General features: G+C 37.7%; 1 protein-coding gene across 6 annotated transcripts in view; it reads left to right on the top strand.

Moving 5' to 3' along the window:
* The window catches only part of MCF2L2 (MCF.2 cell line derived transforming sequence-like 2), a 269,485-nt gene that overhangs the window by 68,686 nt on the left and 186,089 nt on the right, over positions 1 to 14,710 (top strand). The window lies entirely within an intron of this gene.

Here is a 14,710-nt window from a genome sequence, read left to right as displayed (position 1 = left end):
AGTTTGCTTTAACCAAACCCACTCTAAGAGATTTTTTTTTTTTTTACCCTTCTTTCTTCTTCAGAGAAACCTATGGATTTATTTTTAGTGCATTTCTTCAAAGATCAGTACTTAATTTATATTTTACCTTATTCTTTATCTCTGATACAAGAGCATTGTAGACATTATATAGACAGGAGAGGATTTGGGCTTTGTTGGTTTGAGAGAAGGATGCTGTACATCTCTGGGCTTTGCTTACATAGTTCTCTCTGCAGGAACACCTCTGCCACCCTTCTGGGCCTGTCTGACTCTTGCAAAATCATCAGCCCTCAGTCTGATCTCATTTCTTCAAGGAAATTTGCCCTGACCCCAATTCTGCTCTCACAGACTCTTAATTTCCACAGACTCTTTATTTCCACAGTACCCCTTGTATAACGCCATGGTATATGGAAATTATTTCTGTGTCTCCTATTAGACTGTGGACTACTCAAGAATAGGGGCCAATGCTTCTTTTCTTTTTTTTCCTTCTAGCCCAGCACATGGTAGGTTCTCAAGAAGTAATGTTGGTGGAATTTCCAGTTCCGATCTGGTTCATTTCAATCAAAGGGTGTTTGTTATATCATGAGAAACAGGACACTGAGAGACGGAGGGGAACCCCACTTCTTACTCCTGCCTTTTCCTCCAAGGGTTATAGGGAGTTGAACTTGGTCTCCCTCTTTGGCTCAGTTGCCTTCCAGAACATTGACCTATCAGTTTAGCAACTTCTGTGAGGAGCAGCATGCAAGAGGGTGAGCAGGGAAGTGGGTAACAGGTAGAAGTGCCTCTTCCCCATTATCATTATATTGCTTTAAACTTACAGTCTAATTTTACTGACTCAGTGGATGGAGTCATATGCTAAATTAAATGGGTCATTTTCATATTGTATTTGCAACCTTTCCTGAGTCACCACACTGAGGACCAGACATTGAGTGCCACATGACCCAGTGTGGAAGGAAAGCATTAAGGGGTAGAAACCCTATCTCACAGGCAAAAAGAAAAAAAGAAAAATCAAGAGGCTACTGTTTAGGCCTGATTTACCTTTTCTGCTCTGTGCTCTTGTATAATTTCTTGTAAACTTGGGAGTATTTTCCTTTCCTAGAATGCAGTTTGTCTCTTGAGAAAGAGTAACTGTCTGACCAGTTATTCCCCTTTTCTTCTTCCTGGCATTTGTTCATACTAGCTCACTGCCCCACCCCTTGTTCCTTTCAACATAAAACGGAGATAATGAGTAAGAAGGCCTGAAAGGAGAATTTGACCTGAACTTTGTTTCCCAGTTGCCATTTCAGGTTCCAAAGAATGAAACCACTCTTGTTCCTTTTTATGGTTCGTATTTATCACAGTTTGCATCTTCCTAAATGTTGCAATGGTTACCAGACACCAGAACTTTTCCCAAGTTGCACAATGGTTTATAGGCAGGTGGCATGACATACAACAAGGAATGTATGCACAACTGATGCACTAGAAGAGGAGAAAGACAGGATGCTCAGGGCAGGGAAAGGAGAGCTCTGTGCCTGAAATTAATAAGGATCTCTCATTGTGGTTGGGTTGGGTGAGTGCTGAAAGGCTTCCCACAGCTCATTTTTTATCAGATCTTTGCTGAATGCCATCAGTGTGTAGAGAGGTATGTTAGGTGCCATAAAGGACCATAAGACCGTACAACAATATCTTGAATCTCACATGACTCTGTTGTTATGATATTTTGTGAAATATGTGAAGAAAATGCTATAAGGGCTCAGAAGAGAGAAGAAGCACTTCAGACAGGAAGAAACAAAGAAAGCTTCAGGAGTGAAGTGTCCTTGAAGGATGGGTGAGATTTCCACATATAGATCAGAGAGGGACGTTCCAGAGAGAGAGAGAACAGGATGGTGTTTAAGAACTTTGGACACAGCTCAAACCTGGATTGAAATCCAGATTCTATGGTCGCTAGCTGTGTGATCTGGGGCAGGTGACTTGACTTCTATTTCCAACCCCCTGGATTTTGAAGTTTTAAATAGAGCTTGTTTAGGGAATTACAGACTATCGAGGTTGTCCAGAACAGGGTGAGGATCCTTTTCAGATAGTAGTGAGAAATGAGACCTGGATAGACAGTTGGGAACAGATTGGGCAAGGTGTTTTCCACCATGCTAAGAAGTTTAGGCACAGTGAGCAAGACCGGGCCATTGGACATTCTGAGGAAGAAAAAATGGCAACCAGATGAATGTGGTGGTGGTGTGCAGGATGGACCAGAAGGAGTGGAGGAAGGGAGGAAGGGAGACCAATTAGGGGCTTCTGCCCTGTTGTTGTTCAATCTCTAAGTCGTGTCTGACTTTTGCGACCCCATAGACTGCAGCATGCTGGGCTTCTCTGTCCTTCACTATCTCCTGGAGTTTGCTCAAACTCATGGTTATTGAGTTGGTAATGCCATCCAACATCTCATCCTCTGTCACCCCCTTTTCCTCCTGCCTTCAATCTTTCCCAGCATCAGGGGCTTTTCTAATGAGTTGGCTGTTTGTATCAGGTGGCCAAAGTATTGGAGCTTCAGCTTCAGCATCAGTCCTTCCAACGAATATTCAGAGTTGATGTCCTTTAGGATTGACTGGTTTGACCTTTTTGCTGTTCAAGGGACTCTCAAGAATCCTTTCTAGCACCACAGCTCAAAAACATCAATTCTTTGGCACTCAGCCTTCTTTGTGGTCCAGCTCTCACATCCATACATGACTACTGGAATAGGTGCAAAGTGAAGAAGGGGTGAGCTGCTGAGGGCAAGAGGACTAGACAGAAGGGGATGGATGGGAAGAACAGGCACTGGGAACTGGTGGAGGGGGGAAGGAGAGTGAGGAACCAGCCGTGATCCTTAGCTTTAGGAATTCTATTCACAATCAGATCTTTATGCTTTTACATGTCTAGGCACATGGAATTGAGGTCTCATTTTAAACATGTCTTCAGTGGCGACAGATTGTAGCTGAGTGGTTTGAAAAGGCATTAGTAAAATATTCTGAGGCACAGAAATGGCCGACTTTTTAAAAATTCCAATTGCTTTTCTAAAAATCATATTTGTATAACTAAGCATACATTTTTATTACCCTACCCTCTATTTGGTTTCTTTGTTTTACTCACAGTTATGTGTTCATCACTTGAGAGGGATTGGAGAAGTTACTTTTATTAGATAGAAACAAGAGCCATATTTCATAATTTTATGATTATTTACTATTTCTAAAGGTCTTTTTCTATAATGAATCTGTTGAGAAGCCTATTTAAGTTTGAAAAATTCTTCCATATCCATTTTCCTCCCATAGAGTCTGATGAATAGTCCTTGAGAAGACTCATATCCTCTTTTATGATATGCTGTCTCATAGAATGCTGTCTGACATTTCTACTTTGGGAGGAGGGGAGGAGGACAGCATTATTATTTGGCCTGTGAATTCTATAGAGACTTGCTCCTTTGTATTGAAAGACTGAATGGGATTATAACAATCTGTCAGCTTTAAAAACCAGCCTTATCAGAGAAGTGAGTTTGATCTGGGCTTCTTACTATTATGAAAGCAGTGGAAAAAGCCCCTTATTTTAAGTAGTTTTAAATACTATAAATAGGAAAAGTGCTGCTTTGATTGAGTAGCTAAAGTAAGATGTGTTGTTTCCTGGTCTGGCTGTGGAATTGCTCCCCCAAATCAGGAAAATGGAATCACTCATTTGACTCCTAGGATAGAGGTTCAGAGCGGGGAGTCTTATTGGGCTGTTGTCTTGTATAAGATGGGTGAATTTGCTTCAGAGCCCTCTGGAAGGATACCTTGAGAGACCAAACCTTAGGCACACAAGTGAGGCTCAAAATTAGAGCACATCCCATAGATTTTTATGAATAAATGTTTGACATTGGCAAGCAAGTCTTATATACTAGGAGGATTTGAATGGATTATATTAGAGGATAAGAAAAAAATTTAATATGCCAGTTTCCTGTTCTTCTCTATGTAAGAACCAGGGAATCTGACATTTCTCCCTAGTAGAATGACTTAGTGTGTATAAGACATTTGTTCTTTTGTTTAGGTGATTGTTTTAGAATCTTCTGCTATATTCTGCCTTTTTGTCATCTATCCTGTGAGGTAGGGGCTCAAATTCTCTTTTCTGATAATTCAGGTTTTTTTAGACATTCAAAACACAGCCTCTTGCTTGAATTCATAGGTTCTAGTGATTGTAAATATCTGGAATCTTTTCTTACTCAGTGGTATTATTGATTATAAAAAAGATAATTGCTCTAGCTCTGTGAAAAATGGCCTTGGTATTTTGATAAGGATTGTATTGAATCTGTAGATTGCCTTGGGTAGTTTGGTCACTGTCATGGTACTAATTCTTTTAATCCATTAACTTGGTATATCTTTCCATTTGTTTGTATTGTCTTCAACTTCTTTCATCAAGGTCTTATAATTTTCCCAGTACAGACCCTTTAACTCCTTTAAAAAAATTATTTATTTATTTTAATTGGAGGCTAATTACTTTATAATATTGTAGTGGCTTTTGCCATACATTGACATGAATCAGCCATGGGTGTACATGTGTTCCCATTCTGAACCCCCCTCCCGCTTCCCTCCCCATCCCATCCCTCAGGATCATCCCAGTGCACCAGCCCTGAGCACCCTGTGTAATGCATCGAACCTGGACTGGAGATTCGTTTCACATATGATAATATACATGTTTCAATGCTATTCTCTCAAATCATCCCACCCTCGCCTCTCCCACAGAGTCCAAAAGACTGTTCTTTACCTCTGTGTCTCTTTTGCTGTCTCACATATAGGATCATCATTATTATCTTTCTAAATTCCATATATATGTGCTAGTATACTGTATTGGTGTTTTTCTTTATGACTTACTTCACTCTGTATAATAGGCTCCAGTTTCATCCACCTCATTAGAACTGATTCAAATGCATTCCTTTTAATGGCCGAGTAATATTCCATTGTGTATATGTACCACAGTTTTCTTATCCATTTGTCTGCTGATGGACATCTAGGTTGCTTCCATGTCCTGGCTATTGTAAACAGTGCTGCGATGAACATTGGGGTACATGTGTCTCTTTCAGATCTGGTTTCCTTGGTGTGTATGCCCAGCAGTGGGATTGCTGGGTCGTATGACAGTTCTATTTCCAGGTTTTTTTTTTTTTTCCATTTGTTTTTATTAGTTGGAGGCTAATTACGTTACAATATTGTAGTGGGTTTTGCCATACATTGACATGAATCAGCCATGGATTTACATGTATTCCCCATCCCTATCCCCACTCCCACCTCCCTCCGCACCCCATCCCTCTGGGTCTTCCCAGTGCATCAGCCCTGAGCACTTGTCTCATGCATCCAACCTGGGCTGGTGATCTGTTTCACCCTTGATAATATACATGTTTTGATGCTGTTCTCTCAAAACATCCCACCCTCGCCTTCTCCCACAGAGTCCAAAAGTCTGTTCTGTACATCTGTGTCTCTTTTTCTGTTTTGCATATAGGGTTATCATTACCATCTTTCTAAATTCCATATACATGCGTTAGTATACTGTATTGGTCTTTGTTTTTCTGGCTTACTTCACTCTGTATAATGGGTTCCAGTTTCATCCATCTCATTAGAACTGATTCAAATGAATTCTTTTTAATGGCTGAGTAATATTCCATTGTGTATATGTACCACAGCTTCCTTATCCATTCGTCTGCTGATGGGCATCGAGGTTGCTTCCATGTCCTGGCTATTATAAACAGTGCTGCGATGAACATTGGGGTGCACGTGTCTCTTTCAGATCTGGTTTCCTCAGTGTGTATGCCCAGAAGTGGTATTGCTGGGTCATATGGCAGTTCTATTTCCAGTTTTTTAAGAAATCTCCACACTGTTCTCCATAGTGGCTGTACTAGTTTGCATTCCCACCAACAGTGTAAGAGGGTTCCCTTTTCTGCACACCCTCTCCAGCATTTATTGCTTGTAGACTTTTGGATAGCAGCCATTCTGACTGGCATGAGATGGTACCTCATTGTGGTTTTGATTTACATTTCTCTGATAATGAGTGATGTTGAGCATCTTTTCATGTGTTTGTTAGCCATCTGTATGTCTTCTTTGGAGAAATGTCTGTTTAGTTCTTTGGCCCATTTTTTGATTGGGTCATTTATTTTTCTGGAATTGAGCTGCAGGAGCTGCTTAAATATTTTTGAGATCAATTCTTTGTCAGTTGCTTCATTTGCTATTATTTTCTCCCATTCTGAAGGCTGTCTTTTCACCTTGCTTGTAGTTTCCTTCGTTGTGCAAAAGCTTTTAAGTTTAATTAGGTCCCGTTTGTTATTTTTGCTTTTATTTCCATTACTCTGGTAGGTGGGTCATAGAGGATCCTGCTGTGATTTATGTCAGAGAGTGTTTTGCCTATGTTTTCCTCTGGGAGTTTTATAGTTTCTGGTCTTACATTTAGATCTTTTTCATTGAGTTTATTTTTGGGTATGGTCCCTTTAACTCCTTAGTCAGATTTATTCCTAGATATTTTTTGATGCAATTATAAATGAGATTATTTTCTAATTTCTATTTCTGGTAGTTCGTGTTAGTTTATAGAAATGCAACAGATTTCTGAATATTCATTTTGTATCCCACAACTTTACTGAATTCATTGATGAGCCCAATTAATTTTCTGGTGGCATCTTTAGGATTTTCTATGTATAGTATCATGTCATCTGCAAACAGAGTTTTACTTCTTCCTTTCCAGTTTGGATTCTTTTAATTTTCCCTGCTATCTTATTGCTGTGGCTAGGACTTTCAATATTATGTTGAATAAAAGTGGCAAGAGTGAGTTCTTGTCTTGTTCCTCATCTTAGAAGGAAATGCATGAAACTTTTCATGGTTGAGTATGGTGTTAGCCGTGGGCTTTATTTAATTTTTTTTTCAATTGAAGTAGAGTTACAGGGCTATGCTGGTGACTCAGACCATAAAGAATCTGCCTGCAATGCAGGAGACCAGGTTCAATCCCTGGATTGGGAAGATCCCCTGGAGAAGGTAATGGCTACCCACTCTAGTATTTTTGTCTAGAGAATTATATGGACAGAGGAGCCTGATGGGCTACAGTCCATGATGAAAAGAGTAGGATACAACTGAGCGACTAACACTTTACTTCTCTTGATTTACAATGTTGTGTTAGTTTCAGGTGTACAACAAAGTGATTATGTGTGTGTGTATGTGTATCTCTTTTCTTTTTCAGATTCTTTTCCCTTATAGGTTATTACAAAATATTGATTATAGTTCCCTGTGCTATCCAGTAGACCCTCATTGGTTATCTATTTTATATATGGTAGTATATCTATGTTGGGGCTTCCCAGGTGGGTCAGTGGTAAAGCATCTGCCAGCCAATGCAAGGAGATGCAGGAGCTCAGTCCCTGAGTCGGGAAGATCCCCTGGAGGAAGAAATGGCAACCCACTCTGGTATTCTTGCCTGGAGAATCTCATGGACAGAAGAACCTGATGCACTGCAGTCGGTAGGGTCACAAAGAGTGAGACATGACTGAGCGACTGAGCATGCATGCACATGTATATGTTAATCCCAAACTCCTAATTTATCCCCCTGCCCCTTTCCCTTTTGGTAATCATAAGTTTGTTTTCTGTGTATGTGGGTCTATTTATGTTTGATAAATAAGTTCATCTGTATAATTTTTTTTTTAGATTCCACATATAAGTGATATATGATGTTTGTCTTCCTTTGTCTGGTTTACTTTGCTTAGTATGATAATCTCTAGGTCTGTTCATATTGCTACATTATTTCATTCTTTCTTATGGCTGAATAATATTCTGTTGTATATATGTATATCTCATCTTCTTTATCCATTCATCTGTTCATAGGCGTTTAGGTTGCTTCCACATCTTGGCTATTCTAAAGAGTGCTGCAGTGAACATTGGGGCTCATGTCTCTTTCCAAGTTATGGTTTTCTCCAGATATATGCCCTGGAGTGGGATTGCAGGATCATATGATAACTCTAGTTATGTCAAAGTATGTCCCCTTTATAACCCTTTATAACCCCTTTATGTCCCCTTTATAATTCTTTGTTGAGAGTCTTTTTAAAATCATAAATGGATGTTCAATTTTGTCAAAAGCATTTTCTGAATCTATTGAGATATCATATGATTTTTATTCTTTAATTTGTTAATATACCATATTAATATTATTGATTCAGTTTTGTTACTGGTAATTGGTATGAAATATTTTTTTATTGTTCAGTCTTAGGAGATTATACAGTTCTAGGAATTTGTCCATTTCTTCTAGGTTGTCCTTTGTCCATTGATTGACTTCCGGGTATTAAATCATCTTTGTGTTCATGGGGTAAATCCTACTTGACCATAGTGTATGATTCCTTTATTGTATTGTTGAATTTGGTTTGCTAATATTTTGTTGGATGATTTTTGCATCTATGTTCATCACTGATATTAGCCTGTAATTTTCTTTTTTGGTGATATCTTTGTTTTGGTATCAGGGTGATGCCAGCCTCATAGAATGAGTTAGGAAGTGTTCCTTTCTGGGCAATTTTTTGGAATAGTTTGAGAAGGATAGGTGCTAACTCTTCTCTAAATGTCTGATAGAATTTAGAATTTAGATCACTGTGAAGTGATCTGGTCCTGGACTTGGTTTTCTGGGAATTTTACTTATTATTGATTCAGTTTTATTACTGGTAATTGGTCTGTTCATACTTCTGTTTCTTCATTGTTCAGTCTTGGGAGATTGTACAGCTCTAGGAGTTTGTCCATGTTTTCTAGGTTTTCCATTTTATTGGCATATACTTGTTCATAGTAATTGCTTATGATCATTTATGTTTCAGTGGTATTGGTTATAACATCTTTTTCATTTCTGACTTTATCAATTTAGATTTTTTTTTCTTGATGAGTTTGGCTAAAGGTTCATCAATTTTGTTTTCTAAAATTGATATGTAAACATGAAAGATCCCATATAGCCAAAATAATCTTAAGAAAGAAGAACAAAGTTGAAGGGATTATACACACTGGTTTCAAAGTATACTGCAAAGCTATAGTAATCAAAGCAGTATAATACAGGCACAAAACAGAAACATAGACCAATGATACAGAATAGAGAGCCCAGAAATGAGCCCACATTCAAATAGGCAATTAATTTATGACAAAGAAGGCAAAAATACACAATGGGGAAAAGACAACCCCTTAAACAAGTGATGCTGGAAATACTGGATAGCTACATGCAAAAGAATCAAGTTGAATTGCTCTCTCACACCACACACAAAATAAATTCAAAATGGATTAAAGACTTAAATGTAAGACCTGAAACCATAAAGCTCCTAGGAGAAGGTTATATATTTTTTGACATAGTTTTTGTAATTTTTTTGGATATGTCTCTGCAGGCAAGAGAAACTAGTTCAGTCTCTTAGTCATGTCCGACTCTGCAACCCCATGAACTGCAGCACGCCAGGCCTCCCTGTCCATCACCAGCTCCCGGAGTTTACCCAAACTCATGTCCATTAAGTCGGTGATGCCATCCAGCCATCTCATCCTCTGTCAGCCCCTTCTCCTCCTGCCCTCAATCTTTCCCAGCATCAGGGTCTTTTCAAATGAGTCAGCTCTTTGCATTAGGTGGCCAAAGTATTGGAATTTCAGCTTTAACATCAGCCCTTCCAATGGATATCCAGGACTGATTTCCTTTAGGATGGACTGGTTGAATCTCCTTGCAGTCCAAGGGACTCTCAAGAGTCTTCGCCAATGCCACAGTTCAAAAGCATCAATTCTTCAGCACTCAGCTTTCTTTATAGTTCAACTCTCACATCCATACATGACTACTGGAAAAACCATAGCCTTGACTAGACAGACCTTTGTTGACAGAGTAATGTCTCTGCTTTTTAATATGCTGTCTAGGTTGGTCATAACTTTCCTTCCAAGGAGTAAGCATCTTTTAACTTCATGGCTGTGATCACCATCTCCAGTGATTTTGGAGCCCCCCAAAATAAAGTCAGCCACTGTTTCCCCATCTATTTGCCAAGAAGTGATGGCACTGGATGCGATGATCTTAGTTTTCTGAATGTTGAGCTTTAAGCCAACTTTTTCACTCTCCTCTTTCACTTTCATTAAGAGAAACTAAAGCAAAAGTAAATAACTGGGTCATATCAAACTAAAAAGCTTTTGCCTAGCAAAGGAAAATATTAATGTCAATAAAACGAAAAGTTCACTTACTGAATGGAAGAAGATATTTGCAAATGATATATCTGATAAGGGGTTAATATCCAAAATATACAAAGAATTCATGCAATCTAACATCAGAAACAAACAGGGGGTTGATCCCGAGAAACTTGAGCATACCAAAGTTCTCCTATGCTCAAGTCGCTTATGCATAGTGGTACAGTACAGTCAGCTGTTCATATCCACAGATGTGGAACCTATAGATATAGAGGGCCAATTGTACCTGTTGATTTTACTACTATGCATTTACATCTTTCTTTACTCTCAGCCTTTATGTTCTTCTACCTATATTCTACTTTTCATTACTAAGAATTATAATGTACTTTACACATCACTATAAATGTTTTTCTTTGATTATAGATTGATCCTAAATAACAGAAATCAGTAGAATGCATTTATATATGTAATATGATTGGACCTCTGGAATGAGAAATGTAATCCTAAGTCCTTAAACCTGTGTCACTCAAAGGAGAATGCTACAAATGTTAAGGTAAAATAGGTTCTTTTTTCTCATACTCCATGGGTTGCTCAAAATCATGCCATAATTTAATTTATTTCAGACTTGGATTTTTATGTACATTTTCCCCTGGCATTTTTAATTGCCATTCTTTTTTTCTTGTTTATAGCATGGCATGTATCTTTATTATATTGTTAACATCTTATAGATTCTTTATCATAGAATTTGCCTAGTGCATACATTTTCTTCTTGGAGATATTCTTTTGAGCCTCTCTGAGCTATTCATAATACAGGCTGGTTGCTGTATAAACCTGCTGCAAGTTGTCAACCTGGGATTGTTTTTTATTTTGGGAAGGTCATTCTTCATTTTGGGATTTTATTTTCATTAAAAATCTTTCAAATTATTTCTTTTTTTGGAAAGTGTATATGGTAAGTGTGTTTTACATCTTGAATGTCAGAAAATGGCTCATTTTGATCTCAGAGTTGATTGGCAATTTATTTGAGCATGGAGTTTTTTTCTTTTTTTTGGAAAATAACATTGATCCATTGATTGTTAGCATTCAGTATTACTGATAACAAAGTTGATCCTTGTCACAGGATCTGACTGTCATTCCTTCATGGGTCAGCTGCTTGTCTCTCTGCATAAGAAACTTTGGGGCTTTTTTCTTTATGTTTTGCAGGTTTGAAATTTCAATCATTTTCTTTCATTCTGCTGTGTCTTTGAATGGAAGGTTCAAGTCTCTCTTAGGCTTAGAATTTTTTTCCTGTTATCTCTGCTTATTTCTTTCCTACAACTCTGCTTCTGAAACTCAAATTAGAGGGACAATGCATCTTCTGAGTCTCTCTTCTGTGTCTTTAATTTTTCTTTTGTATTTTTCATCTCTTTATCACTTTACATTTTAATATATGTATATATTCTATATATCATATAAGTATGTGAAAAGTGAAATTCGCTCAGTTGTGTCTGACTCTTTGTGACTCCATGGACTGTAACCCGCCAGGCTCCTCTGTCCATGGAATTCTCCAGGCAGGAATACTGGAATGGGTTACCATTTCCTTCTCCAGGGGCTCTTTCCAACCCAGTATTCGAACCCACCTCTCCTGCATTGGAAGGCAGATTCTTTACCACTGAGCCACCTGGAAGCCCTAAGAGGAGTTAAGTATGTTTAATATTTGCTAGGATTAATTCCCCCTCCCCTACTGGGTCCCTAAGCTTTACTTACTTTTTTCATGTTTTTCTACTGTTCTTTCTTGTTTTCTGTCTATTTGTATACCTCCATTTTTAGAAAAAGAAAAAGGAAAGAAAACTCTTTGGCCTTTTCATTGAGACTATTAACTTTATAAATTTACTCAGGAACAAGTCACATATTTATGGTGTTAAAATCATCCTATCAAGAAGAAGAAAAGTCTTTCTATTTGTTAAAATCCACTTTTGTGTCTTTTGGCAGTGTTTGAAAGTTTCCTGACATAGTTTTTGTATTATTGTTAAGTTTATTCCTAATTATTTTCTGTTTGTTGCTAGTGGCTCTACTATTATATCCATTAACTGGTCATTTTATTTTGCTACTGAATTAGATATAGATATCAATGTCATATTTGCTTCATAAATAGCATTTTGAAGTTCTCTTTCAGTTTTTAGGCTCAGAAACTATTCTTGCGGGATTGGGACTTTATCACCCTTGATGATTTGAATTCCCCTGTGAAATTCCCCTGTGAATTTGTGCCTTGATAACTTTCTCTGTTTCCTCTATGGACTTTAGTCTGTTTAAACTTTATATTTTTAATGAGGTCAGTTTTGGTAAACTGTATTTTCCCAGGAAATAACCTATTTTTGTCTTGGTTTTCAAGTTTATCTAAATAGATGTATGCAAAGTAATTTCTAAACTTAAATTTTCTTGGGTTTCAATGCTTATTTTTCTGTTTGCTATATCTTAGTTTGTATACCTGTGCTTTGTCCATTCCCCCCCCCCCCTTGATTAAGTAAGCTAGTGTCTTATTTTGTTAATTAAAAAAAATGGGATTCTGATTTTTTAATCAGATCTGATGGCTTTTCTGTCTTCTACTTTATTCATTCTGCTTTATCTTTAATATTTTCTTCCTTGAGATTTCTTTTGGCTTGCTTTAGTTTTTTCATTTGAGTTGAAAACAATTCCCTTAGTTCATAGTTTACATTAGGATTCAGTCTTGGTATTATACATACTTAGGATTTGGACAAGTGCATGCTGACCTATTGGAGAAGGAAATGGCAAGCCACTCCAGTACTCTTGCCTGGAAAATCCCATGGACAGAGGAGCCTGGCGGGCTACAATCCATGGGGCCGCAAAGACTTGGACACGACTGAGCAACTAACACACACACACACACACACACACATGATGACCTATATCCACCATTATCGCATCATACAGATTAGTTTCACTGACCTAAAAGCCCTCTGTGCTACACCTATTATTCATCTGTTCTATGCTCCCACCCCTCAACCCCTAGCAACTATTGAGTTTTACCATCTCCATAGTTTTTCATTGTGCAGAATGTTATATAGTTGTAATCATACAGTATGTAACATTTTCAGATTGACTTCTTTCCTTTACTAATATGCATTTGTTTCTTTCATGTCTTTCCATGACTTGATAGCTCATTTATTTTGAATAATAGTGTACTGTCTAGATATACTACAGTTTATCCATTCACCTTCTGAAGGATATCTTGTTTGCTTCCAAGTTTTGACAGTTATGAATAAAGCTTCTATTAATGGGCTTCCCTGGTGGCTCAGATGGTAAAGCGTCTGCCTGCAATGTGGGAGACCCGGGTTCGATCCCTAGATTGGGAAGATCCCTGGAGAAGGAAATGGCAGCCCACTCCAGTACTCTTGCCTGGAAAATTCCATGGACAGAGGAGCCTGGTAGGCTACAGCCCATGGGGTCACAAAGAGTCAGACACAACTGAGTGACTTCACTTTCTTTCTTTTCTATTAATGTAAATATCCATGTATGAGTTATTATGCGGACATAGTGTTCAACTCACTTAGGTAAACACCAGGTAGTTACACTTGTTGAATCACATGATATGAATATGCTTAGTTTTGTAAGAAACTGCCAGACTGTATTTCAAAATGGCTGTACCATTTTGAATACCCACCAGAAATGAGTAAGAGTTCCTATTCCTCCACATCCTTGCCAAAGTTTGGTATTGTCAGTGTTTAGGATTTTGGCCATTATAATGGATGTATAGTGGAATGTTATTGTTTTAATTTGCAGTTTCCTAATGACATATATTGTCAAACATCTTTTCATATGCTCACTTTCCACTTGCATATATTTTTTTGTTCAATATCTGTTTTGGTTTTTTGCCCAGTTTTTAATTGGGTTGTTTGTTTTCTTATTGTATAATGGTTCTTTATCAGATATATCTTTTGTAAATATTTTCTTCCAGTTTGTGGCTTGTCTTCTTATTCTCTTAAAGCTAAAAAGTTTTGATTCATATTTTCCCCCCCTTCATATTAGCTTTTTATATAGGAATATTGCTTGCATCTTTGCAATTAGAAAACAAGTTTTGTGGTTTAGGGTAGTTTATAAGATTCCTGGTTAATACCATGCTATATATAGTTTCTAAATATAGTTTCCTTTATTAATAAACTTATAAAACCCTTTTTTTGGAAGTTAAGGAAAAGTATGTGTAGCCTAAATTTATTTTTTTGTCATGTAGGATGCTAAATTTTACCTCTTGCTTCTTTTTGCCTTTACCACATTCACCACCTCTCTTTTCATTTCTTTTTCTCTCCCAGAGCTTTGTCTTTCCAACCCTGTCTCTTTGAGTTCTTCTCTAGTCAGTGCCCTGATGTACCAGAACTCTCTTTTCAGTATTTTTGCACTTAGGGTGTACTTTTCTGGAAAATTTTTTTATTTCCATCGTCTCTTCTCTTGACTGTCCATATGTATTAATCAGAATTCCTCAGAGAAATAGAACCAAGGATATCTACATACATGTTATGGTTAATTTAGTGTGTTAACTTGACTGGGCTAAGGGATGCCCATTCAGCTGGCAAAACATTATTTTCAGATGTGTC

The sequence above is a fragment of the Cervus elaphus genome, chromosome 19, assembly GCF_910594005.1.
Source record: "Cervus elaphus chromosome 19, mCerEla1.1, whole genome shotgun sequence".
Taxonomy (NCBI): Eukaryota; Metazoa; Chordata; class Mammalia; order Artiodactyla; family Cervidae; genus Cervus; species Cervus elaphus.
This window is presented reverse-complemented; position numbering and strand designations above follow the sequence as displayed.